This window comes from Staurois parvus, unplaced genomic scaffold (assembly GCF_062004578.1).
Source record: "Staurois parvus isolate SC_StPar_1 unplaced genomic scaffold, SC_StPar_1.0 ptg001352l, whole genome shotgun sequence".
In the NCBI taxonomy this organism is placed as follows: Eukaryota; Metazoa; Chordata; class Amphibia; order Anura; family Ranidae; genus Staurois; species Staurois parvus.
In genome coordinates, this window is record NW_028319148.1 from 435475 (window position 1) to 457834 (window position 22360).

Here is a 22360-nt window from a genome sequence, read left to right on the forward strand (position 1 = left end):
GACAATTTCACCTCGAGACCAACACCTTCGATATGGGCCTGGGAGCAGCCTTGTCCCAGGAAATGAATGGGGAAGAACATCAAGAAGCATACTCCATCCAGGCTCTAACTCCTGCAGGGAGGAACCATTCAATAGTGGAAAGGGAGACTCTGGCCACAAATTGGCACCAGAGTCCTTGAGGTATGACCTTTTGGCCAAACGCCTCCCATTCTCCAGTACGGTGGAGGGCTCAGAAGGAAGGGAGCAATGAAAGGGTCACAAGGCGCTTTCTGGCTTTGCAAGGCTTTCCATTTTATGTAGAACACGGGCCAGGGAGCTAGCAAGGGAATGCTGGATGGACTGTGACGTGCTGGAAAACTAGGCTCCCTCCCAAAGGTCTGAGCACAGGGGAAGGCTATGCGAGGCACTGGCTGGCAGAACCATGGACGGATGATAGGTTTTCCCTAGGGTGCTGACATATGCATGCTGAGGGCCTCAAGGGCTTGTGGCGGCTGATGTGGAGTAAACTGTCTTTTTGTTATCTGAGAACCTGAAACAGGTATTGTTGTGGATCTTGGAGCCTTGAGGCATTGCAAAGTTTTGGGTGGGAGAAAGCTAACAGTCCTAGGTGCCCATGTTACCTTGTAGCCAGACCTGAGTATGAATCTTAGCTGTCCGTGGGCTTTTGTATATGCCAGTTGACTGGTGCTCAGGGTTCTCTCTCCTGCTCTCTGTGTGCTTTGGGAGCCTGCTGCCGGGTGAAACGTTTGAGCGCTGACAGTAGACGGACAAGTTTGAAGTGCTGCCTGTTTGTTTTGGGGATCCCATTCGGGGAGACCCTGTTAGTCAAGGAGTGACCCGAGTTTAGCCAGTGGCTCAGACGTAATTCATTGGCGTCCTTAGCAAAAGAGTCATTATTGCTGTGTGTTTAATAGGTTGTAGAAAAGAAGGCCAAGCGCGGATGGGCATGGAAAGCCACCTTAGTGGGATGCTATTGAAAGAAAAGCAGACTGGCCCGTACGGGGATCGAACCCGTGACCTTGGCGTTATTAGCACCACGCTCTAACCAACTGAGCTAACCGGCCCAAGCTTGCTGAGGGTGGGCCCGCTAAAGCTGGCACAGGACTATCTGGGCTGTGAGGAATTCTTTGGGCAGCCACAGAAGCAATGACACAAGAGCAGGCAAAAATGTCCCCGACCCATGTCAGAGACCTCGTGGTGCAACGGTAGCGCGTCTGACTCCAGATCAGAAGGTTGCGTGTTCAAATCACGTCGGGGGTCATGTTGATTTTCATGGCCGTCTGCTTAGCCCACTTTCACAGGGTCTTTACACGTCTTGGGCTACTGCCGGCCGACCCAGGGGACACTCACCTCCAGATCACCCTCGCGCACATTCCCTTATAGCTTGCCCACTGGCCTGGAGGAAGCTGGAGATCTGGGTCACACCGTTGGACGCAGGCTCACAAAGCCTCTCATAGGCAACAATCAAGCAATTACAACCTGCCTCGCGACAAGGTTACCAATAAAAACAAACACAGCCACCCTAACAACTGGACCACGCTATGGGAGCTTTGGGATGAACTCTGCTGCAATTGCAGCTCCATTTATGCTTCTAAGCAAAGGGGCCAGGTACACCACCTTCAAATGCAATGAAAAGGCACAGAGAGCTTTTCAACAGCTTAAGTTAGTATAGTGTAAACGACCAGTGTTGCCCACCCCCAAATTTAGTCGACAATTTCACCTCGAGACCAACAGCTTCGATATGGGCCTGGGAGCAGCCTTGTCCCAGGAAATGAATGGGGAAGAACATCAAGAAGCATACTCCATCCAGGCTCTAACTCCTGCAGGGAGGAACCATTCAATAGTGGAAAGGGAGACTCTGGCCACAAATTGGCACCAGAGTCCTTGAGGTATGACCTTTTGGCCAAACGCCTCCCATTCTCCAGTACGGTGGAGGGCTCAGAAGGAAGGGAGCAATGAAAGGGTCACAAGGCGCTTTCTGGCTTTGCAAGGCTTTCCATTTTATGTAGAACACGGGCCAGGGAGCTAGCAAGGGAATGCTGGATGGACTGTGACGTGCTGGAAAACTAGGCTCCCTCCCAAAGGCCTGAGCACAGGGGAAGGCTATGCGAGGCACTGGCTGGCAGAACCATGGACGGATGATAGGTTTTCCCTAGGGTGCTGACATATGCATGCTGAGGGCCTCAAGGGCTTGTGGCGGCTGATGTGGAGTAAACTGTCTTTTTGTTATCTGAGAACCTGAAACAGGTATTGTTGTGGATCTTGGAGCCTTGAGGCATTGCAAAGTTTTGGGTGGGAGAAAGCTAACAGTCCTAGGTGCCCATGTTACCTTGTAGCCAGACCTGAGTATGAATCTTAGCTGTCCGTGGGCTTTTGTATATGCCAGTTGACTGGTGCTCAGGGTTCTCTCTCCTGCTCTCTGTGTGCTTTGGGAGCCTGCTGCCGGGTGAAACGTTTGAGCGCTGACAGTAGACGGACAAGTTTGAAGTGCTGCCTGTTTGTTTTGGGGATCCCATTCGGGGAGACCCTGTTAGTCAAGGAGTGACCCGAGTTTAGCCAGTGGCTCAGACGTAATTCATTGGCGTCCTTAGCAAAAGAGTCATTATTGCTGTGTGTTTAATAGGTTGTAGAAAAGAAGGCCAAGCGCGGATGGGCATGGAAAGCCACCTTAGTGGGATGCTATTGAAAGAAAAGCAGACTGGCCCGTACGGGGATCGAACCCGCGACCTTGGCGTTATTAGCACCATGCTCTAACCAACTGAGCTAACCGGCCCAAGCTTGCTGAGGGTGGGCCCGCTAAAGCTGGCACAGGACTATCTGGGCTGTGAGGAATTCTTTGGGCAGCCACAGAAGCAATGACACAAGAGCAGGCAAAAAATGCCCCCGAGGCATGTCAGAGTCCTCGTGGCGCAACGGTAGCGCGTCTGACTCCAGATCAGAAGGTTGCGTGTTCAAATCACGTCGGGGTCATGTTGATTTTCATGGCCGTCTGCTTAGCCCACTTTCACAGGGTCTTTACACGTCTTGGGCTACTGCCGGCCGACCAAGGGGACACCCACCTCCAGATCACCCTCGCGCACATTCCCTTATAGCTTGCCCACTGGCCTGGAGGAAGCTGGAGATCTGGGTCACACCGTTGGACGCAGGCTCACAAAGCCTCTCATAGGCAACAATCAAGCAATTACAACCTGCCTCGCGACAAGGTTACCAATAAAAACAAACACAGCCACCCTAACAACTGGACCACGCTATGGGAGCTTTGGGATGAACTCTGCTGCAATTGCAGCTCCATTTATGCTTCTAAGCAAAGGGGCCAGGTACACCACCTTCAAATGCAATGAAAAGGCACAGAGAGCTTTTCAACAGCTTAAGTTAGTATAGTGTAAACGACCAGTGTTGCCCACCCCCAAATTTAGTCGACAATTTCACCTCGAGACCAACACCTTCGATATGGGCCTGGGAGCAGCCTTGTCCCAGGAAATGAATGGGGAAGAACATCAAGAAGCATACTCCATCCAGGCTCTAACTCCTGCAGGGAGGAACCATTCAATAGTGGAAAGGGAGACTCTGGCCACAAATTGGCACCAGAGTCCTTGAGGTATGACCTTTTGGCCAAACGCCTCCCATTCTCCAGTACGGTGGAGGGCTCAGAAGGAAGGGAGCAATGAAAGGGTCACAAGGCGCTTTCTGGCTTTGCAAGGCTTTCCATTTTATGTAGAACACGGGCCAGGGAGCTAGCAAGGGAATGCTGGATGGACTGTGACGTGCTGGAAAACTAGGCTCCCTCCCAAAGGTCTGAGCACAGGGGAAGGCTATGCGAGGCACTGGCTGGCAGAACCATGGACGGATGATAGGTTTTCCCTAGGGTGCTGACATATGCATGCTGAGGGCCTCAAGGGCTTGTGGCGGCTGATGTGGAGTAAACTGTCTTTTTGTTATCTGAGAACCTGAAACAGGTATTGTTGTGGATCTTGGAGCCTTGAGGCATTGCAAAGTTTTGGGTGGGAGAAAGCTAACAGTCCTAGGTGCCCATGTTACCTTGTAGCCAGACCTGAGTATGAATCTTAGCTGTCCGTGGGCTTTTGTATATGCCAGTTGACTGGTGCTCAGGGTTCTCTCTCCTGCTCTCTGTGTGCTTTGGGAGCCTGCTGCCGGGTGAAACGTTTGAGCGCTGACAGTAGACGGACAAGTTTGAAGTGCTGCCTGTTTGTTTTGGGGATCCCATTCGGGGAGACCCTGTTAGTCAAGGAGTAACCCGAGTTTAGCCAGTGGCTCAGACGTAATTCATTGGCGTCCTTAGCAAAAGAGTCATTATTGCTGTGTGTTTAATAGGTTGTAGAAAAGAAGGCCAAGCGCGGATGGGCATGGAAAGCCACCTTAGTGGGATGCTATTGAAAGAAAAGCAGACTGGCCCGTACGGGGATCAAACCCGCGACCTTGGCGTTATTAGCACCACGCTCTAACCAACTGAGCTAACCGGCCCAAGCTTGCTGAGGGTGGGCCCGCTAAAGCTGGCACAGGACTATCTGGGCTGTGAGGAATTCTTTGGGCAGCCACAGAAGCAATGACACAAGAGCAGGCAAAAATGCCCCCAAGGCATGTCAGAGACCTCGTGGCGCAACGGTAGCGCGTCTGACTCCAGATCAGAAGGTTGCGTGTTCAAATCACGTCGGGGTCATGTTGATTTTCATGGCCGTCTGCTTAGCCCACTTTCACAGGGTCTTTACACGTCTTGGGCTACTGCCGGCCGACCCAGGGACACCCACCTCCAGATCACCCTCGCGCACATTCCCTTATAGCTTGCCCACTGGCCTGGAGGAAGCTGGAGATCTGGGTCACACCGTTGGACGCAGGCTCACAAAGCCTCTCATAGGCAACAATCAAGCAATTACAACCTGCCTCGCGACAAGGTTACCAATAAAAACAAACACAGCCACCCTAACAACTGGACCACGCTATGGGAGCTTTGGGATGAACTCTGCTGCAATTGCAGCTCCATTTATGCTTCTAAGCAAAGGGGCCAGGTACACCACCTTCAAATGCAATGAAAAGGCACAGAGAGCTTTTCAACAGCTTAAGTTAGTATAGTGTAAACGACCAGTGTTGCCCACCCCCAAATTTAGTCGACAATTTCACCTCGAGACCAACACCTTCGATATGGGCCTGGGAGCAGCCTTGTCCCAGGAAATGAATGGGGAAGAACATCAAGAAGCATACTCCATCCAGGCTCTAACTCCTGCAGGGAGGAACCATTCAATAGTGGAAAGGGAGACTCTGGCCACAAATTGGCACCAGAGTCCTTGAGGTATGACCTTTTGGCCAAACGCCTCCCATTCTCCAGTACGGTGGAGGGCTCAGAAGGAAGGGAGCAATGAAAGGGTCACAAGGCGCTCTCTGGCTTTGCAAGGCTTTCCATTTTATGTAGAACACGGGCCAGGGAGCTAGCAAGGGAATGCTGGATGGACTGTGACGTGCTGGAAAACTAGGCTCCCTCCCAAAGGCCTGAGCACAGGGGAAGGCTATGCGAGGCACTGGCTGGCAGAACCATGGACGGATGATAGGTTTTCCCTAGGGTGCTGACATATGCATGCTGAGGGCCTCAAGGGCTTGTGGCGGCTGATGTGGAGTAAACTGTCTTTTTGTTATCTGAGAACCTGAAACAGGTATTGTTGTGGATCTTGGAGCCTTGAGGCATTGCAAAGTTTTGGGTGGGAGAAAGCTAACAGTCCTAGGTGCCCATGTTACCTTGTAGCCAGACCTGAGTATGAATCTTAGCTGTCCGTGGGCTTTTGTATATGCCAGTTGACTGGTGCTCAGGGTTCTCTCTCCTGCTCTCTGTGTGCTTTGGGAGCCTGCTGCCGGGTGAAACGTTTGAGCGCTGACAGTAGACGGACAAGTTTGAAGTGCTGCCTGTTTGTTTTGGGGATCCCATTCGGGGAGACCCTGTTAGTCAAGGAGTGACCCGAGTTTAGCCAGTGGCTCAGACGTAATTCATTGGCGTCCTTAGCAAAAGAGTCATTATTGCTGTGTGTTTAATAGGTTGTAGAAAAGAAGGCCAAGCGCGGATGGGCATGGAAAGCCACCTTAGTGGGATGCTATTGAAAGAAAAGCAGACTGGCCCGTACGGGGATCGAACCCGCGACCTTGGCGTTATTAGCACCACGCTCTAACCAACTGAGCTAACCGGCCCAAGCTTGCAGAGGGTGGGCCCGCTAAAGCTGGCACAGGACTATCTGGGCTGTGAGGAATTCTTTGGGCAGCCACAGAAGCAATGACACAAGAGCAGCCAAAAAATGCCCCTGAGGAATGTCAGAGACCTCGTGGCGCAACGGTAGCGCGTCTGACTCCAGATCAGAAGGTTGCGTGTTCAAATCACGTCGGGGTCATGTTGATTTTCATGGCCGTCTGCTTAGCCCACTTTCACAGGGTCTTTACACGTCTTGGGCTACTGCCGGCCGACCCAGGGGACACCCACCTCCAGATCACCCTCGCGCACATTCCCTTATAGCTTGCCCACTGGCCTGGAGGAAGCTGGAGATCTGGGTCACACCGTTGGACGCAGGCTCACAAAGCCTCTCATAGGCAACAATCAAGCAATTACAACCTGCCTCGCGACAAGGTTACCAATAAAAACAAACACAGCCACCCTAACAACTGGACCACGCTATGGGAGCTTTGGGATGAACTCTGCTGCAATTGCAGCTCCATTTATGCTTCTAAGCAAAGGGGCCAGGTACACCACCTTCAAATGCAATGAAAAGGCACAGAGAGCTTTTCAACAGCTTAAGTTAGTATAGTGTAAACGACCAGTGTTGCCCACCCCCAAATTTAGTCGACAATTTCACCTCGAGACCAACACCTTCGATATGGGCCTGGGAGCAGCCTTGTCCCAGGAAATGAATGGGGAAGAACATCAAGAAGCATACTCCATCCAGGCTCTAACTCCTGCAGGGAGGAACCATTCAATAGTGGAAAGGGAGACTCTGGCCACAAATTGGCACCAGAGTCCTTGAGGTATGACCTTTTGGCCAAACGCCTCCCATTCTCCAGTACGGTGGAGGGCTCAGAAGGAAGGGAGCAATGAAAGGGTCACAAGGCGCTTTCTGGCTTTGCAAGGCTTTCCATTTTATGTAGAACACGGGCCAGGGAGCTAGCAAGGGAATGCTGGATGGACTGTGACGTGCTGGAAAACTAGGCTCCCTCCCAAAGGCCTGAGCACAGGGGAAGGCTATGCGAGGCACTGGCTGGCAGAACCATGGACGGATGATAGGTTTTCCCTAGGGTGCTGACATATGCATGCTGAGGGCCTCAAGGGCTTGTGGCGGCTGATGTGGAGTAAACTGTCTTTTTGTTATCTGAGAACCTGAAACAGGTATTGTTGTGGATCTTGGAGCCTTGAGGCATTGCAAAGTTTTGGGTGGGAGAAAGCTAACAGTCCTAGGTGCCCATGTTACCTTGTAGCCAGACCTGAGTATGAATCTTAGCTGTCCGTGGGCTTTTGTATATGCCAGTTGACTGGTGCTCAGGGTTCTCTCTCCTGCTCTCTGTGTGCTTTGGGAGCCTGCTGCCGGGTGAAACGTTTGAGCGCTGACAGTAGACGGACAAGTTTGAAGTGCTGCCTGTTTGTTTTGGGGATCCCATTCGGGGAGACCCTGTTAGTCAAGGAGTGACCCGAGTTTAGCCAGTGGCTCAGACGTAATTCATTGGCGTCCTTAGCAAAAGAGTCATTATTGCTGTGTGTTTAATAGGTTGTAGAAAAGAAGGCCAAGCACGGATGGGCATGGAAAGCCACCTTAGTGGGATGCTATTGAAAGAAAAGCAGACTGGCCCGTACGGGGATCGAACCCGCGACCTTGGCGTTATTAGCACCATGCTCTAACCAACTGAGCTAACCGGCCCAAGCTTGCTGAGGGTGGGCCCGCTAAAGCTGGCACAGGACTATCTGGGCTGTGAGGAATTCTTTGGGCAGCCACAGAAGCAATGACACAAGAGCAGGCAAAAAATGCCCCCGAGGCATGTCAGAGACCTCGTGGCGCAACGGTAGCGCGTCTGACTCCAGATCAGAAGGTTGCGTGTTCAAATCACGTCGGGGTCATGTTGATTTTCATGGCCGTCTGCTTAGCCCACTTTCACAGGGTCTTTACACGTCTTGGGCTACTGCCGGCCGACCAAGGGGACACCCACCTCCAGATCACCCTCGCGCACATTCCCTTATAGCTTGCCCACTGGCCTGGAGGAAGCTGGAGATCTGGGTCACACCGTTGGACGCAGGCTCACAAAGCCTCTCATAGGCAACAATCAAGCAATTACAACCTGCCTCGCGACAAGGTTACCAATAAAAACAAACACAGCCACCCTAACAACTGGACCACGCTATGGGAGCTTTGGGATGAACTCTGCTGCAATTGCAGCTCCATTTATGCTTCTAAGCAAAGGGGCCAGGTACACCACCTTCAAATGCAATGAAAAGGCACAGAGAGCTTTTCAACAGCTTAAGTTAGTATAGTGTAAATGACCAGTGTTGCCCACCCCCAAATTTAGTCGACAATTTCACCTCGAGACCAACACCTTCGATATGGGCCTGGGAGCAGCCTTGTCCCAGGAAATGAATGGGGAAGAACATCAAGAAGCATACTCCATCCAGGCTCTAACTCCTGCAGGGAGGAACCATTCAATAGTGGAAAGGGAGACTCTGGCCACAAATTGGCACCAGAGTCCTTGAGGTATGACCTTTTGGCCAAACGCCTCCCATTCTCCAGTACGGTGGAGGGCTCAGAAGGAAGGGAGCAATGAAAGGGTCACAAGGCGCTTTCTGGCTTTGCAAGGCTTTCCATTTTATGTAGAACACGGGCCAGGGAGCTAGCAAGGGAATGCTGGATGGACTGTGACGTGCTGGAAAACTAGGCTCCCTCCCAAAGGTCTGAGCACAGGGGAAGGCTATGCGAGGCACTGGCTGGCAGAACCATGGACGGATGATAGGTTTTCCCTAGGGTGCTGACATATGCATGCTGAGGGCCTCAAGGGCTTGTGGCGGCTGATGTGGAGTAAACTGTCTTTTTGTTATCTGAGAACCTGAAACAGGTATTGTTGTGGATCTTGGAGCCTTGAGGCATTGCAAAGTTTTGGGTGGGAGAAAGCTAACAGTCCTAGGTGCCCATGTTACCTTGTAGCCAGACCTGAGTATGAATCTTAGCTGTCCGTGGGCTTTTGTATATGCCAGTTGACTGGTGCTCAGGGTTCTCTCTCCTGCTCTCTGTGTGCTTTGGGAGCCTGCTGCCGGGTGAAACGTTTGAGCGCTGACAGTAGACGGACAAGTTTGAAGTGCTGCCTGTTTGTTTTGGGGATCCCATTTGGGGAGACCCTGTTAGTCAAGGAGTGACCCGAGTTTAGCCAGTGGCTCAGACGTAATTCATTGGCGTCCTTAGCAAAAGAGTCATTATTGCTGTGTGTTTAATAGGTTGTAGAAAAGAAGGCCAAGCGCGGATGGGCATGGAAAGCCACCTTAGTGGGATGCTATTGAAAGAAAAGCAGACTGGCCCGTACGGGGATCAAACCCGCGACCTTGGCGTTATTAGCACCACGCTCTAACCAACTGAGCTAACCGGCCCAAGCTTGCTGAGGGTGGGCCCGCTAAAGCTGGCACAGGACTATCTGGGCTGTGAGGAATTCTTTGGGCAGCCACAGAAGCAATGACACAAGAGCAGGCAAAAATGCCCCCGAGGCATGTCAGAGACCTCGTGGCGCAACGGTAGCGCGTCTGACTCCAGATCAGAAGGTTGCGTGTTCAAATCACGTCGGGGTCATGTTGATTTTCATGGCCGTCTGCTTAGCCCACTTTCACAGGGTCTTTACACGTCTTGGGCTACTGCCGGCCGACCCAGGGGACACCCACCTCCAGATCACCCTCGCGCACATTCCCTTATAGCTTGCCCACTGGCCTGGAGGAAGCTGGAGATCTGGGTCACACCGTTGGACGCAGGCTCACAAAGCCTCTCATAGGCAACAATCAAGCAATTACAACCTGCCTCGCGACAAGGTTACCAATAAAAACAAACACAGCCACCCTAACAACTGGACCACGCTATGGGAGCTTTGGGATGAACTCTGCTGCAATTGCAGCTCCATTTATGCTTCTAAGCAAAGGGGCCAGGTACACCACCTTCAAATGCAATGAAAAGGCACAGAGAGCTTTTCAACAGCTTAAGTTAGTATAGTGTAAACGACCAGTGTTGCCCACCCCCAAATTTAGTCGACAATTTCACCTCGAGACCAACAGCTTCGATATGGGCCTGGGAGCAGCCTTGTCCCAGGAAATGAATGGGGAAGAACATCAAGAAGCATACTCCATCCAGGCTCTAACTCCTGCAGGGAGGAACCATTCAATAGTGGAAAGGGAGACTCTGGCCACAAATTGGCACCAGAGTCCTTGAGGTATGACCTTTTGGCCAAACGCCTCCCATTCTCCAGTACGGTGGAGGGCTCAGAAGGAAGGGAGCAATGAAAGGGTCACAAGGCGCTTTCTGGCTTTGCAAGGCTTTCCATTTTATGTAGAACACGGGCCAGGGAGCTAGCAAGGGAATGCTGGATGGACTGTGACGTGCTGGAAAACTAGGCTCCCTCCCAAAGGCCTGAGCACAGGGGAAGGCTATGCGAGGCACTGGCTGGCAGAACCATGGACGGATGATAGGTTTTCCCTAGGGTGCTGACATATGCATGCTGAGGGCCTCAAGGGCTTGTGGCGGCTGATGTGGAGTAAACTGTCTTTTTGTTATCTGAGAACCTGAAACAGGTATTGTTGTGGATCTTGGAGCCTTGAGGCATTGCAAAGTTTTGGGTGGGAGAAAGCTAACAGTCCTAGGTGCCCATGTTACCTTGTAGCCAGACCTGAGTATGAATCTTAGCTGTCCGTGGGCTTTTGTATATGCCAGTTGACTGGTGCTCAGGGTTCTCTCTCCTGCTCTCTGTGTGCTTTGGGAGCCTGCTGCCGGGTGAAACGTTTGAGCGCTGACAGTAGACGGACAAGTTTGAAGTGCTGCCTGTTTGTTTTGGGGATCCCATTCGGGGAGACCCTGTTAGTCAAGGAGTGACCCGAGTTTAGCCAGTGGCTCAGACGTAATTCATTGGCGTCCTTAGCAAAAGAGTCATTATTGCTGTGTGTTTAATAGGTTGTAGAAAAGAAGGCCAAGCGCGGATGGGCATGGAAAGCCACCTTAGTGGGATGCTATTGAAAGAAAAGCAGACTGGCCCGTACGGGGACCGAACCCGCGACCTTGGCGTTATTAGCACCACGCTCTAACCAACTGAGCTAACCGGCCCAAGCTTGCTGAGGCTGGGCCCGCTAAAGCTGGCACAGGACTATCTGGGCTGTGAGGAATTCTTTGGGCAGCCACAGAAGCAATGACACAAGAGCAGGCAAAAAATGCCCCCGAGGCATGTCAGAGACCTCGTGGCGCAACGGTAGCGCGTCTGACTCCAGATCAGAAGGTTGCGTGTTCAAATCACGTCGGGGGTCATGTTGATTTTCATGGCCGTCTGCTTAGCCCACTTTCACAGGGTCTTTACACGTCTTGGGCTACTGCCGGCCGACCCAGGGGACACCCACCTCCAGATCACCCTCGCGCACATTCCCTTATAGCTTGCCCACTGGCCTGGAGGAAGCTGGAGATCTGGGTCACACCGTTGGACGCAGGCTCACAAAGCCTCTCATAGGCAACAATCAAGCAATTACAACCTGCCTCGCGACAAGGTTACCAATAAAAACAAACACAGCCACCCTAACAACTGGACCACGCTATGGGAGCTTTGGGATGAACTCTGCTGCAATTGCAGCTCCATTTATGCTTCTAAGCAAAGGGGCCAGGTACACCACCTTCAAATGCAATGAAAAGGCACAGAGAGCTTTTCAACAGCTTAAGTTAGTATAGTGTAAACGACCAGTGTTGCCCACCCCCAAATTTAGTCGACAATTTCACCTCGAGACCAACACCTTCGATATGGGCCTGGGAGCAGCCTTGTCCCAGGAAATGAATGGGGAAGAACATCAAGAAGCATACTCCATCCAGGCTCTAACTCCTGCAGGGAGGAACCATTCAATAGTGGAAAGGGAGACTCTGGCCACAAATTGGCACCAGAGTCCTTGAGGTATGACCTTTTGGCCAAACGCCTCCCATTCTCCAGTACGGTGGAGGGCTCAGAAGGAAGGGAGCAATGAAAGGGTCACAAGGCGCTTTCTGTCTTTGCAAGGCTTTCCATTTTATGTAGAACACGGGCCAGGGAGCTAGCAAGGGAATGCTGGATGGACTGTGACGTGCTGGAAAACTAGGCTCCCTCCCAAAGGCCTGAGCACAGGGGAAGGCTATGCGAGGCACTGGCTGGCAGAACCATGGACGGATGATAGGTTTTCCCTAGGGTGCTGACATATGCATGCTGAGGGCCTCAAGGGCTTGTGGCGGCTGATGTGGAGTAAACTGTCTTTTTGTTATCTGAGAACCTGAAACAGGTATTGTTGTGGATCTTGGAGCCTTGAGGCATTGCAAAGTTTTGGGTGGGAGAAAGCTAACAGTCCTAGGTGCCCACGTTACCTTGTAGCCAGACCTGAGTATGAATCTTAGCTGTCCGTGGGCTTTTGTATATGCCAGTTGACTGGTGCTCAGGGTTCTCTCTCCTGCTCTCTGTGTGCTTTGGGAGCCTGCTGCCGGGTGAAACGTTTGAGCGCTGACAGTAGACGGACAAGTTTGAAGTGCTGCCTGTTTGTTTTGGGGATCCCATTCGGGGAGACCCTGTTAGTCAAGGAGTGACCCGAGTTTAGCCAGTGGCTCAGATGTAATTCATTGGCGTCCTTAGCAAAAGAGTCATTATTGCTGTGTGTTTAATAGGTTGTAGAAAAGAAGGCCAAGCGCGGATGGGCATGGAAAGCCACCTTAGTGGGATGCTATTGAAAGAAAAGCAGACTGGCCCATACGGGGATCGAACCCGTGACCTTGGCGTTATTAGCACCACGCTCTAACCAACTGAGCTAACCGGCCCAAGCTTGCTGAGGGTGGGCCCGCTAAAGCTGGCACAGGACTATCTGGGCTGTGAGGAATTCTTTGGGCAGCCACAGAAGCAATGACACAAGAGCAGGCAAAAAATGCCCCCGAGGCATGTCAGAGACCTCGTGGCGCAACGGTAGCGCGTCTGACTCCAGATCAGAAGGTTGCGTGTTCAAATCACGTCGGGGTCATGTTGATTTTCATGGCCGTCTGCTTAGCCCACTTTCACAGGGTCTTTACACGTCTTGGGCTACTGCCGGCCGACCCAGGGGACACCCACCTCCAGATCACCCTCGCGCACATTCCCTTATAGCTTGCCCACTGGCCTGGAGGAAGCTTCCTATCTGGGTCACACCGTTGGACGCAGGCTCACAAAGCCTCTCATAGGCAACAATCAAGCAATTACAACCTGCCTCGCGACAAGGTTACCAATAAAAACAAACACAGCCACCCTAACAACTGGACCACGCTATGGGAGCTTTGGGATGAACTCTGCTGCAATTGCAGCTCCATTTATGCTTCTAAGCAAAGGGGCCAGGTACACCACCTTCAAATGCAATGAAAAGGCACAGAGAGCTTTTCAACAGCTTAAGTTAGTATAGTGTAAACGACCAGTGTTGCCCACCCCCAAATTTAGTCGACAATTTCACCTCGAGACCAACACCTTCGATATGGGCCTGGGAGCAGCCTTGTCCCAGGAAATGAATGGGGAAGAACATCAAGAAGCATACTCCATCCAGGCTCTAACTCCTGCAGGGAGGAACCATTCAATAGTGGAAAGGGAGACTCTGGCCACAAATTGGCACCAGAGTCCTTGAGGTATGACCTTTTGGCCAAACGCCTCCCATTCTCCAGTACGGTGGAGGGCTCAGAAGGAAGGGAGCAATGAAAGGGTCACAAGGCGCTTTCTGGCTTTGCAAGGCTTTCCATTTTATGTAGAACACGGGCCAGGGAGCTAGCAAGGGAATGCTGGATGGACTGTGACGTGCTGGAAAACTAGGCTCCCTCCCAAAGGTCTGAGCACAGGGGAAGGCTATGCGAGGCACTGGCTGGCAGAACCATGGACGGATGATAGGTTTTCCCTAGGGTGCTGACATATGCATGCTGAGGGCCTCAAGGGCTTGTGGCGGCTGATGTGGAGTAAACTGTCTTTTTGTTATCTGAGAACCTGAAACAGGTATTGTTGTGGATCTTGGAGCCTTGAGGCATTGCAAAGTTTTGGGTGGGAGAAAGCTAACAGTCCTAGGTGCCCATGTTACCTTGTAGCCAGACCTGAGTATGAATCTTAGCTGTCCGTGGGCTTTTGTATATGCCAGTTGACTGGTGCTCAGGGTTCTCTCTCCTGCTCTCTGTGTGCTTTGGGAGCCTGCTGCCGGGTGAAACGTTTGAGCGCTGACAGTAGACGGACAAGTTTGAAGTGCTGCCTGTTTGTTTTGGGGATCCCATTCGGGGAGACCCTGTTAGTCAAGGAGTGACCCGAGTTTAGCCAGTGGCTCAGACGTAATTCATTGGCGTCCTTAGCAAAAGAGTCATTATTGCTGTGTGTTTAATAGGTTGTAGAAAAGAAGGCCAAGCGCGGATGGGCATGGAAAGCCACCTTAGTGGGATGCTATTGAAAGAAAAGCAGACTGGCCCGTACGGGGATCAAACCCGCGACCTTGGCGTTATTAGCACCACGCTCTAACCAACTGAGCTAACCGGCCCAAGCTTGCTGAGGGTGGGCCCGCTAAAGCTGGCACAGGACTATCTGGGCTGTGAGGAATTCTTTGGGCAGCCACAGAAGCAATGACACAAGAGCAGCCAAAAATGTCCCCGACCCATGTCAGAGACCTTGTGGCGCAACAGTAGCGCGTCTGACTCCAGATCAGAAGGTTGCGTGTTCAAATCACGTCGGGGGTCATGTTGATTTTCATGGCCGTCTGCTTAGCCCACTTTCACAGGGTCTTTACACGTCTTGGGCTACTGCCGGCCGACCCAGGGGACACTCACCTCCAGATCACCCTCGCGCACATTCCCTTATAGCTTGCCCACTGGCCTGGAGGAAGCTGGAGATCTGGGTCACACCGTTGGACGCAGGCTCACAAAGCCTCTCATAGGCAACAATCAAGCAATTACAACCTGCCTCGCGACAAGGTTACCAATAAAAACAAACACAGCCACCCTAACAACTGGACCACGCTATGGGAGCTTTGGGATGAACTCTGCTGCAATTGCAGCTCCATTTATGCTTCTAAGCAAAGGGGCCAGGTACACCACCTTCAAATGCAATGAAAAGGCACAGAGAGCTTTTCAACAGCTTAAGTTAGTATAGTGTAAACGACCAGTGTTGCCCACCCCCAAATTTAGTCGACAATTTCACCTCGAGACCAACACCTTCGATATGGGCCTGGGAGCAGCCTTGTCCCAGGAAATGAATGGGGAAGAACATCAAGAAGCATACTCCATCCAGGCTCTAACTCCTGCAGGGAGGAACCATTCAATAGTGGAAAGGGAGACTCTGGCCACAAATTGGCACCAGAGTCCTTGAGGTATGACCTTTTGGCCAAACGCCTCCCATTCTCCAGTACGGTGGAGGGCTCAGAAGGAAGGGAGCAATGAAAGGGTCACAAGGCGCTTTCTGGCTTTGCAAGGCTTTCCATTTTATGTAGAACACGGGCCAGGGAGCTAGCAAGGGAATGCTGGATGGACTGTGACGTGCTGGAAAACTAGGCTCCCTCCCAAAGGTCTGAGCACAGGGGAAGGCTATGCGAGGCACTGGCTGGCAGAACCATGGACGGATGATAGGTTTTCCCTAGGGTGCTGACATATGCATGCTGAGGGCCTCAAGGGCTTGTTGCGGCTGATGTGGAGTAAACTGTCTTTTTGTTATCTGAGAACCTGAAACAGGTATTGTTGTGGATCTTGGAGCCTTGAGGCATTGCAAAGTTTTGGGTGGGAGAAAGCTAACAGTCCTAGGTGCCCATGTTACCTTGTAGCCAGACCTGAGTATGAATCTTAGCTGTCCGTGGGCTTTTGTATATGCCAGTTGACTGGTGCTCAGGGTTCTCTCTCCTGCTCTCTGTGTGCTTTGGGAGCCTGCTGCCGGGTGAAACGTTTGAGCGCTGACAGTAGACGGACAAGTTTGAAGTGCTGCCTGTTTGTTTTGGGGATCCCATTTGGGGAGACCCTGTTAGTCAAGGAGTGACCCGAGTTTAGCCAGTGGCTCAGACGTAATTCATTGGCGTCCTTAGCAAAAGAGTCATTATTGCTGTGTGTTTAATAGGTTGTAGAAAAGAAGGCCAAGCGCGGATGGGCATGGAAAGCCACCTTAGTGGGATGCTATTGAAAGAAAAGCAGACTGGCCCGTACGGGGATCAAACCCGCGACCTTGGCGTTATTAGCACCACGCTCTAACCAACTGAGCTAACCGGCCCAAGCTTGCTGAGGGTGGGCCCGCTAAAGCTGGCACAGGACTATCTGGGCTGTGAGGAATTCTTTGGGCAGCCACAGAAGCAATGACACAAGAGCAGGCAAAAATGCCCCCGAGGCATGTCAGAGACCTCGTGGCGCAACGGTAGCGCGTCTGACTCCAGATCAGAAGGTTGCGTGTTCAAATCACGTCGGGGGTCATGTTGATTTTCATGGCCGTCTGCTTAGCCCACTTTCACAGGGTCTTTACACGTCTTGGGCTACTGCCGGCCGACCCAGGGGACACCCACCTCCAGATCACCCTCGCGCACATTCCCTTATAGCTTGCCCACTGGCCTGGAGGAAGCTTCCTATCTGGGTCACACCGTTGGACGCAGGCTCACAAAGCCTCTCATAGGCAACAATCAAGCAATTACAACCTGCCTCGCGACAAGGTTACCAATAAAAACAAACACAGCCACCCTAACAACTGGACCACGCTATGGGAGCTTTGGGATGAACTCTGCTGCAATTGCAGCTCCATTTATGCTTCTAAGCAAAGGGGCCAGGTACACCACCTTCAAATGCAATGAAAAGGCACAGAGAGCTTTTCAACAGCTTAAGTTAGTATAGTGTAAACGACCAGTGTTGCCCACCCCCAAATTTAGTCGACAATTTCACCTCGAGACCAACACCTTCGATATGGGCCTGGGAGCAGCCTTGTCCCAGGAAATGAATGGGGAAGAACATCAAGAAGCATACTCCATCCAGGCTCTAACTCCTGCAGGGAGGAACCATTCAATAGTGGAAAGGGAGACTCTGGCCACAAATTGGCACCAGAGTCCTTGAGGTATGACCTTTTGGCCAAACACCTCCCATTCTCCAGTACGGTGGAGGGCTCAGAAGGAAGGGAGCAATGAAAGGGTCACAAGGCGCTTTCTGTCTTTGCAAGGCTTTCCATTTTATGTAGAACACGGGCCAGGGAGCTAGCAAGGGAATGCTGGATGGACTGTGACGTGCTGGAAAACTAGGCTCCCTCCCAAAGGTCTGAGCACAGGGGAAGGCTATGCGAGCCACTGGCTGGCAGAACCATGGACGGATGATAGGTTTTCCCTAGGGTGCTGACATATGCATGCTGAGGGCCTCAAGGGCTTGTGGCGGCTGATGTGGAGTAAACTGTCTTTTTGTTATCTGAGAACCTGAAACAGGTATTGTTGTGGATCTTGGAGCCTTGAGGCATTGCAAAGTTTTGGGTGGGAGAAAGCTAACAGTCCTAAGTGCCCATGTTACCTTGTAGCCAGACCTGAGTATGAATCTTAGCTGTCCGTGGGCTTTTGTATATGCCAGTTGACTGGTGCTCAGGGTTCTCTCTCCTGCTCTCTGTGTGCTTTGGGAGCCTGCTGCCGGGTGAAACGTTTGAGCGCTGACAGTAGACGGACAAGTTTGAAGTGCTGCCTGTTTGTTTTGGGGATCCCATTCGGGGAGACCCTGTTAGTCAAGGAGTGACCCGAGTTTAGCCAGTGGCTCAGACGTAATTCATTGGCGTCCTTAGCAAAAGAGTCATTATTGCTGTGTGTTTAATAGGTTGTAGAAAAGAAGGCCAAGCGCGGATGGGCATGGAAAGCCACCTTAGTGGGATGCTATTGAAAGAAAAGCAGACTGGCCCGTACGGGGATCGAACCCGCGACCTTGGCGTTATTAGCACCACGCTCTAACCAACTGAGCTAACCGGCCCAAGCTTGCTGAGGGTGGGCCCGCTAAAGCTGGCACAGGACTATCTGGGCTGTGAGGAATTCTTTGGGCAGCCACAGAAGCAATGACACAAGAGCAGGCAAAAATGGCCCCGAGGCATGTCAGAGACCTCGTGGCGCAACGGTAGCGCGTCTGACTCCAGATCAGAAGGTTGCGTGTTCAAATCACGTCGGGGTCATGTTGATTTTCATGGCCGTCTGCTTAGCCCACTTTCACAGGGTCTTTACACGTCTTGGGCTACTGCCGGCCGACCCAGGGGACACTCGCCTCCAGATCACCCTCGCGCACATTCCCTTATAGCTTGCCCACTGGCCTGGAGGAAGCTGGAGATCTGGGTCACACCGTTGGACGCAGGCTCACAAAGCCTCTCATAGGCAACAATCAAGCAATTACAACCTGCCTCGCGACAAGGTTACCAATAAAAACAAACACAGCCACCCTAACAACTGGACCACGCTATGGGAGCTTTGGGATGAACTCTGCTGCAATTGCAGCTCCATTTATGCTTCTAAGCAAAGGGGCCAGGTACACCACCTTCAAATGCAATGAAAAGGCACAGAGAGCTTTTCAACAGCTTAAGTTAGTATAGTGTAAACGACCAGTGTTGCCCACCCCCAAATTTAGTCGACAATTTCACCTCGAGACCAACACCTTCGATATGGGCCTGGGAGCAGCCTTGTCCCAGGAAATGAATGGGGAAGAACATCAAGAAGCATACTCCATCCAGGCTCTAACTCCTGTAGGGAGGAACCATTCAATAGTGGAAAGGGAGACTCTGGCCACAAATTGGCACCAGAGTCCTTGAGGTATGACCTTTTGGCCAAACGCCTCCCATTCTCCAGTACGGTGGAGGGCTCAGAAGGAAGGGAGCAATGAAAGGGTCACAAGGCGCTTTCTGGCTTTGCAAGGCTTTCCATTTTATGTAGAACACGGGCCAGGGAGCTAGCAAGGGAATGCTGGATGGACTGTGACGTGCTGGAAAACTAGGCTCCCTCCCAAAGGCCTGAGCACAGGAGAAGGCTATGCGAGGCACTGGCTGGCAGAACCATGGACGGATGATAGGTTTTCCCTAGGGTGCTGACATATGCATGCTGAGGGCCTCAAGGGCTTGTGGCGGCTGATGTGGAGTAAACTGTCTTTTTGTTATCTGAGAACCTGAAACAGGTATTGTTGTGGATCTTGGAGCCTTGAGGCATTGCAAAGTTTTGGGTGGGAGAAAGCTAACAGTCCTAGGTGCCCATGTTACCTTGTAGCCAGACCTGAGTATGAATCTTAGCTGTCCGTGGGCTTTTGTATATGCCAGTTGACTGGTGCTCAGGGTTCTCTCTCCTGCTCTCTGTGTGCTTTGGGAGCCTGCTGCCGGGTGAAACGTTTGAGCGCTGACAGTAGACGGACAAGTTTGAAGTGCTGCCTGTTTGTTTTGGGGATCCCATTCGGGGAGACCCTGTTAGTCAAGGAGTGACCCGAGTTTAGCCAGTGGCTCAGACGTAATTCATTGGCGTCCTTAGCAAAAGAGTCATTATTGCTGTGTGTTTAATAGGTTGTAGAAAAGAAGGCCAAGCGCGGATGGGCATGGAAAGCCACCTTAGTGGGATGCTATTGAAAGAAAAGCAGACTGGCCCGTACGGGGATCGAACCCGCGACCTTGGCGTTATTAGCACCACGCTCTAACCAACTGAGCTAACCGGCCCAAGCTTGCTGAGGGTGGGCCCGCTAAAGCTGGCACAGGACTATCTGGGCTGTGAGGAATTCTTTGGGCAGCCACAGAAGCAATGACACAAGAGCAGGCAAAAAATGCCCCCAAGGCATGTCAGAGACCTCGTGGCGCAACGGTAGCGCGTCTGACTCCAGATCAGAAGGTTGCGTGTTCAAATCACGTCGGGGTCATGTTGATTTTCATGGCCGTCTGCTTAGCCCACTTTCACAGGGTCTTTACACGTCTTGGGCTACTGCCGGCCGACCAAGGGGACACCCACCTCCAGATCACCCTCGCGCACATTCCCTTATAGCTTGCCCACTGGCCTGGAGGAAGCTGGAGATCTGGGTCACACCGTTGGACGCAGGCTCACAAAGCCTCTCATAGGCAACAATCAAGCAATTACAACCTGCCTCGCGACAAGGTTACCAATAAAAACAAACACAGCCACCCTAACAACTGGACCACGCTATGGGAGCTTTGGGATGAACTCTGCTGCAATTGCAGCTCCATTTATGCTTCTAAGCAAAGGGGCCAGGTACACCACCTTCAAATGCAATGAAAAGGCACAGAGAGCTTTTCAACAGCTTAAGTTAGTATAGTGTAAACGACCAGTGTTGCCCACCCCCAAATTTAGTCGACAATTTCACCTCGAGACCAACACCTTCGATATGGGCCTGGGAGCAGCCTTGTCCCAGGAAATGAATGGGGAAGAACATCAAGAAGCATACTCCATCCATGCTCTAACTCCTGCAGGGAGGAACCATTCAATAGTGGAAAGGGAGACTCTGGCCACAAATTGGCACCAGAGTCCTTGAGGTATGACCTTTTGGCCAAACGCCTCCCATTCTCCAGTACGGTGGAGGGCTCAGAAGGAAGGGAGCAATGAAAGGGTCACAAGGCGCTTTCTGGCATTTCAAGGCTTTCCATTTTATGTAGAACACGGGCCAGGGAGCTAGCAAGGGAATGCTGGATGGACTGTGACGTGCTGGAAAACTAGGCTCCCTCCCAAAGGTCTGAGCACAGGGGAAGGATATGCGAGGCACTGGCTGGCAGAACCATGGACGGATGATAGGTTTTCCCTAGTGTGCTGACATATGCATGCTGAGGGACTCAAGGGCTTGTGGCGGCTGATGTGGAGTAAACTGTCTTTTTGTTATCTGAGAACCTGAAACAGGTATTGTTGTGGATCTTGGAGCCTTGAGGCATTGCAAAGTTTTGGGTGGGAGAAAGCTAACAGTCCTAGGTGCCCATGTTACCTTGTAGCCAGACCTGAGTATGAATCTTAGCTGTCCGTGGGCTTTTGTTTATGCCAGTTGACTGGTGCTCAGGGTTCTCTCTCCTGCTCTCTGTGTGCTTTGGGAGCCTGCTGCTGGGTGAAACGTTTGAGCGCTGACAGTAGACGGACAAGTTTGAAGTGCTGCCTGTTTGTTTTGGGGATCCCATTCGGGGAGACCCTGTTAGTCAAGGAGTGACCCGAGTTTAGCCAGTGGCTCAGACGTAATTCATTGGCGTCCTTAGCAAAAGAGTCATTATTGCTGTGTGTTTAATAGGTTGTAGAAAAGAAGGCCAAGCGCGGATGGGCATGGAAAGCCACCTTAGTGGGATGCTATTGAAAGAAAAGCAGACTGGCCCGTACGGGGATCGAACCCGCGACCTTGGCGTTATTAGCACCACGCTCTAACCAACTGAGCTAACCGGCCCAAGCTTGCTGAGGGTGGGCCTGCTAAAGCTGGCACAGGACTATCTGGGCTGTGAGGAATTCTTTGGGCAGCCACAGAAGCAATGACACAAGAGCAGGCAAAAATGTCCCCGAGGCATGTCAGAGACCTCGTGGCGCAACGGTTGCGTGTCTGACTCCAGATCAGAAGGTTGCATGTTCAAATCACGTTGGGGTCATGTTGATTTTCATGGCCGTCTGCTTAGCCCACTTTCACAGGGTCTTTACACGTCTTGGGCTACTGCCGGCCGACCCAGGGGACACTCGCCTCCAGATCACCCTCGCGCACATTCCCTTATAGCTTGCCCACTGGCCTGGAGGAAGCTGGAGATCTGGGTCACACCGTTGGACGCAGGCTCACAAAGCCTCTCATAGGCAACAATCAAGCAATTACAACCTGCCTCGCGACAAGGTTACCAATAAAAACAAACACAGCCACCCTAACAACTGGACCACGCTATGGGAGCTTTGGGATGAACTCTGCTGCAATTGCAGCTCCATTTATGCTTCTAAGCAAAGGGGCCAGGTACACCACCTTCAAATGCAATGAAAAGGCACAGAGAGCTTTTCAACAGCTTAAGTTAGTATAGTGTAAACGACCAGTGTTGCCCACCCCCAAATTTAGTCGACAATTTCACCTCGAGACCAACACCTTCGATATGGGCCTGGGAGCAGCCTTGTCCCAGGAAATGAATGGGGAAGAACATCAAGAAGCATACTCCATCCAGGCTCTAACTCCTGCAGGGAGGAACCATTCAATAGTGGAAAGGGAGA

At 51.9% G+C, this 22360-nt stretch overlaps 26 non-coding genes across 26 annotated transcripts; 13 read left to right on the forward strand and 13 right to left on the reverse strand.

Moving 5' to 3' along the window:
- Nucleotides 1-990: 990 nt before the first annotated feature.
- TRNAI-AAU (transfer RNA isoleucine (anticodon AAU)) lies at nt 991-1064 on the reverse strand. Its single transcript has one exon. It is a non-coding gene; the product is annotated as a tRNA-Ile (tRNA).
- Nucleotides 1065-1188: 124 nt separating this feature from the next.
- TRNAW-CCA (transfer RNA tryptophan (anticodon CCA)) lies at nt 1189-1261 on the forward strand. The gene has a single exon. It is a non-coding gene; the product is annotated as a tRNA-Trp (tRNA).
- Nucleotides 1262-2699: 1438 nt separating this feature from the next.
- TRNAI-AAU (transfer RNA isoleucine (anticodon AAU)) lies at nt 2700-2773 on the reverse strand. Its single transcript has one exon. It is a non-coding gene; the product is annotated as a tRNA-Ile (tRNA).
- Nucleotides 2774-2898: 125 nt separating this feature from the next.
- TRNAW-CCA (transfer RNA tryptophan (anticodon CCA)) lies at nt 2899-2970 on the forward strand. Its single transcript has one exon. It is a non-coding gene; the product is annotated as a tRNA-Trp (tRNA).
- A 1438-nt stretch (nt 2971-4408) lies between these two features.
- Nucleotides 4409-4482, reverse strand: TRNAI-AAU (transfer RNA isoleucine (anticodon AAU)). The gene has a single exon. It is a non-coding gene; the product is annotated as a tRNA-Ile (tRNA).
- Nucleotides 4483-4606: 124 nt separating this feature from the next.
- Nucleotides 4607-4678, forward strand: TRNAW-CCA (transfer RNA tryptophan (anticodon CCA)). The gene has a single exon. It is a non-coding gene; the product is annotated as a tRNA-Trp (tRNA).
- A 1437-nt stretch (nt 4679-6115) lies between these two features.
- TRNAI-AAU (transfer RNA isoleucine (anticodon AAU)) lies at nt 6116-6189 on the reverse strand. The gene has a single exon. It is a non-coding gene; the product is annotated as a tRNA-Ile (tRNA).
- Nucleotides 6190-6314: 125 nt separating this feature from the next.
- On the forward strand, nt 6315-6386 carry TRNAW-CCA (transfer RNA tryptophan (anticodon CCA)). Its single transcript has one exon. It is a non-coding gene; the product is annotated as a tRNA-Trp (tRNA).
- A 1438-nt stretch (nt 6387-7824) lies between these two features.
- TRNAI-AAU (transfer RNA isoleucine (anticodon AAU)) lies at nt 7825-7898 on the reverse strand. The gene has a single exon. It is a non-coding gene; the product is annotated as a tRNA-Ile (tRNA).
- Nucleotides 7899-8023: 125 nt separating this feature from the next.
- Nucleotides 8024-8095, forward strand: TRNAW-CCA (transfer RNA tryptophan (anticodon CCA)). The gene has a single exon. It is a non-coding gene; the product is annotated as a tRNA-Trp (tRNA).
- A 1438-nt stretch (nt 8096-9533) lies between these two features.
- On the reverse strand, nt 9534-9607 carry TRNAI-AAU (transfer RNA isoleucine (anticodon AAU)). The gene has a single exon. It is a non-coding gene; the product is annotated as a tRNA-Ile (tRNA).
- A 124-nt stretch (nt 9608-9731) lies between these two features.
- TRNAW-CCA (transfer RNA tryptophan (anticodon CCA)) lies at nt 9732-9803 on the forward strand. Its single transcript has one exon. It is a non-coding gene; the product is annotated as a tRNA-Trp (tRNA).
- A 1438-nt stretch (nt 9804-11241) lies between these two features.
- Nucleotides 11242-11315, reverse strand: TRNAI-AAU (transfer RNA isoleucine (anticodon AAU)). The gene has a single exon. It is a non-coding gene; the product is annotated as a tRNA-Ile (tRNA).
- A 125-nt stretch (nt 11316-11440) lies between these two features.
- Nucleotides 11441-11513, forward strand: TRNAW-CCA (transfer RNA tryptophan (anticodon CCA)). Its single transcript has one exon. It is a non-coding gene; the product is annotated as a tRNA-Trp (tRNA).
- Nucleotides 11514-12951: 1438 nt separating this feature from the next.
- Nucleotides 12952-13025, reverse strand: TRNAI-AAU (transfer RNA isoleucine (anticodon AAU)). Its single transcript has one exon. It is a non-coding gene; the product is annotated as a tRNA-Ile (tRNA).
- A 125-nt stretch (nt 13026-13150) lies between these two features.
- Nucleotides 13151-13222, forward strand: TRNAW-CCA (transfer RNA tryptophan (anticodon CCA)). The gene has a single exon. It is a non-coding gene; the product is annotated as a tRNA-Trp (tRNA).
- A 1438-nt stretch (nt 13223-14660) lies between these two features.
- TRNAI-AAU (transfer RNA isoleucine (anticodon AAU)) lies at nt 14661-14734 on the reverse strand. The gene has a single exon. It is a non-coding gene; the product is annotated as a tRNA-Ile (tRNA).
- Nucleotides 14735-14858: 124 nt separating this feature from the next.
- On the forward strand, nt 14859-14931 carry TRNAW-CCA (transfer RNA tryptophan (anticodon CCA)). The gene has a single exon. It is a non-coding gene; the product is annotated as a tRNA-Trp (tRNA).
- Nucleotides 14932-16369: 1438 nt separating this feature from the next.
- On the reverse strand, nt 16370-16443 carry TRNAI-AAU (transfer RNA isoleucine (anticodon AAU)). Its single transcript has one exon. It is a non-coding gene; the product is annotated as a tRNA-Ile (tRNA).
- Nucleotides 16444-16567: 124 nt separating this feature from the next.
- On the forward strand, nt 16568-16640 carry TRNAW-CCA (transfer RNA tryptophan (anticodon CCA)). The gene has a single exon. It is a non-coding gene; the product is annotated as a tRNA-Trp (tRNA).
- A 1438-nt stretch (nt 16641-18078) lies between these two features.
- Nucleotides 18079-18152, reverse strand: TRNAI-AAU (transfer RNA isoleucine (anticodon AAU)). The gene has a single exon. It is a non-coding gene; the product is annotated as a tRNA-Ile (tRNA).
- Nucleotides 18153-18276: 124 nt separating this feature from the next.
- TRNAW-CCA (transfer RNA tryptophan (anticodon CCA)) lies at nt 18277-18348 on the forward strand. Its single transcript has one exon. It is a non-coding gene; the product is annotated as a tRNA-Trp (tRNA).
- Nucleotides 18349-19786: 1438 nt separating this feature from the next.
- TRNAI-AAU (transfer RNA isoleucine (anticodon AAU)) lies at nt 19787-19860 on the reverse strand. The gene has a single exon. It is a non-coding gene; the product is annotated as a tRNA-Ile (tRNA).
- Nucleotides 19861-19985: 125 nt separating this feature from the next.
- TRNAW-CCA (transfer RNA tryptophan (anticodon CCA)) lies at nt 19986-20057 on the forward strand. The gene has a single exon. It is a non-coding gene; the product is annotated as a tRNA-Trp (tRNA).
- A 1438-nt stretch (nt 20058-21495) lies between these two features.
- TRNAI-AAU (transfer RNA isoleucine (anticodon AAU)) lies at nt 21496-21569 on the reverse strand. Its single transcript has one exon. It is a non-coding gene; the product is annotated as a tRNA-Ile (tRNA).
- Nucleotides 21570-21693: 124 nt separating this feature from the next.
- TRNAW-CCA (transfer RNA tryptophan (anticodon CCA)) lies at nt 21694-21765 on the forward strand. Its single transcript has one exon. It is a non-coding gene; the product is annotated as a tRNA-Trp (tRNA).
- The last annotated feature ends 595 nt before the right edge of the window (nt 21766-22360 follow it).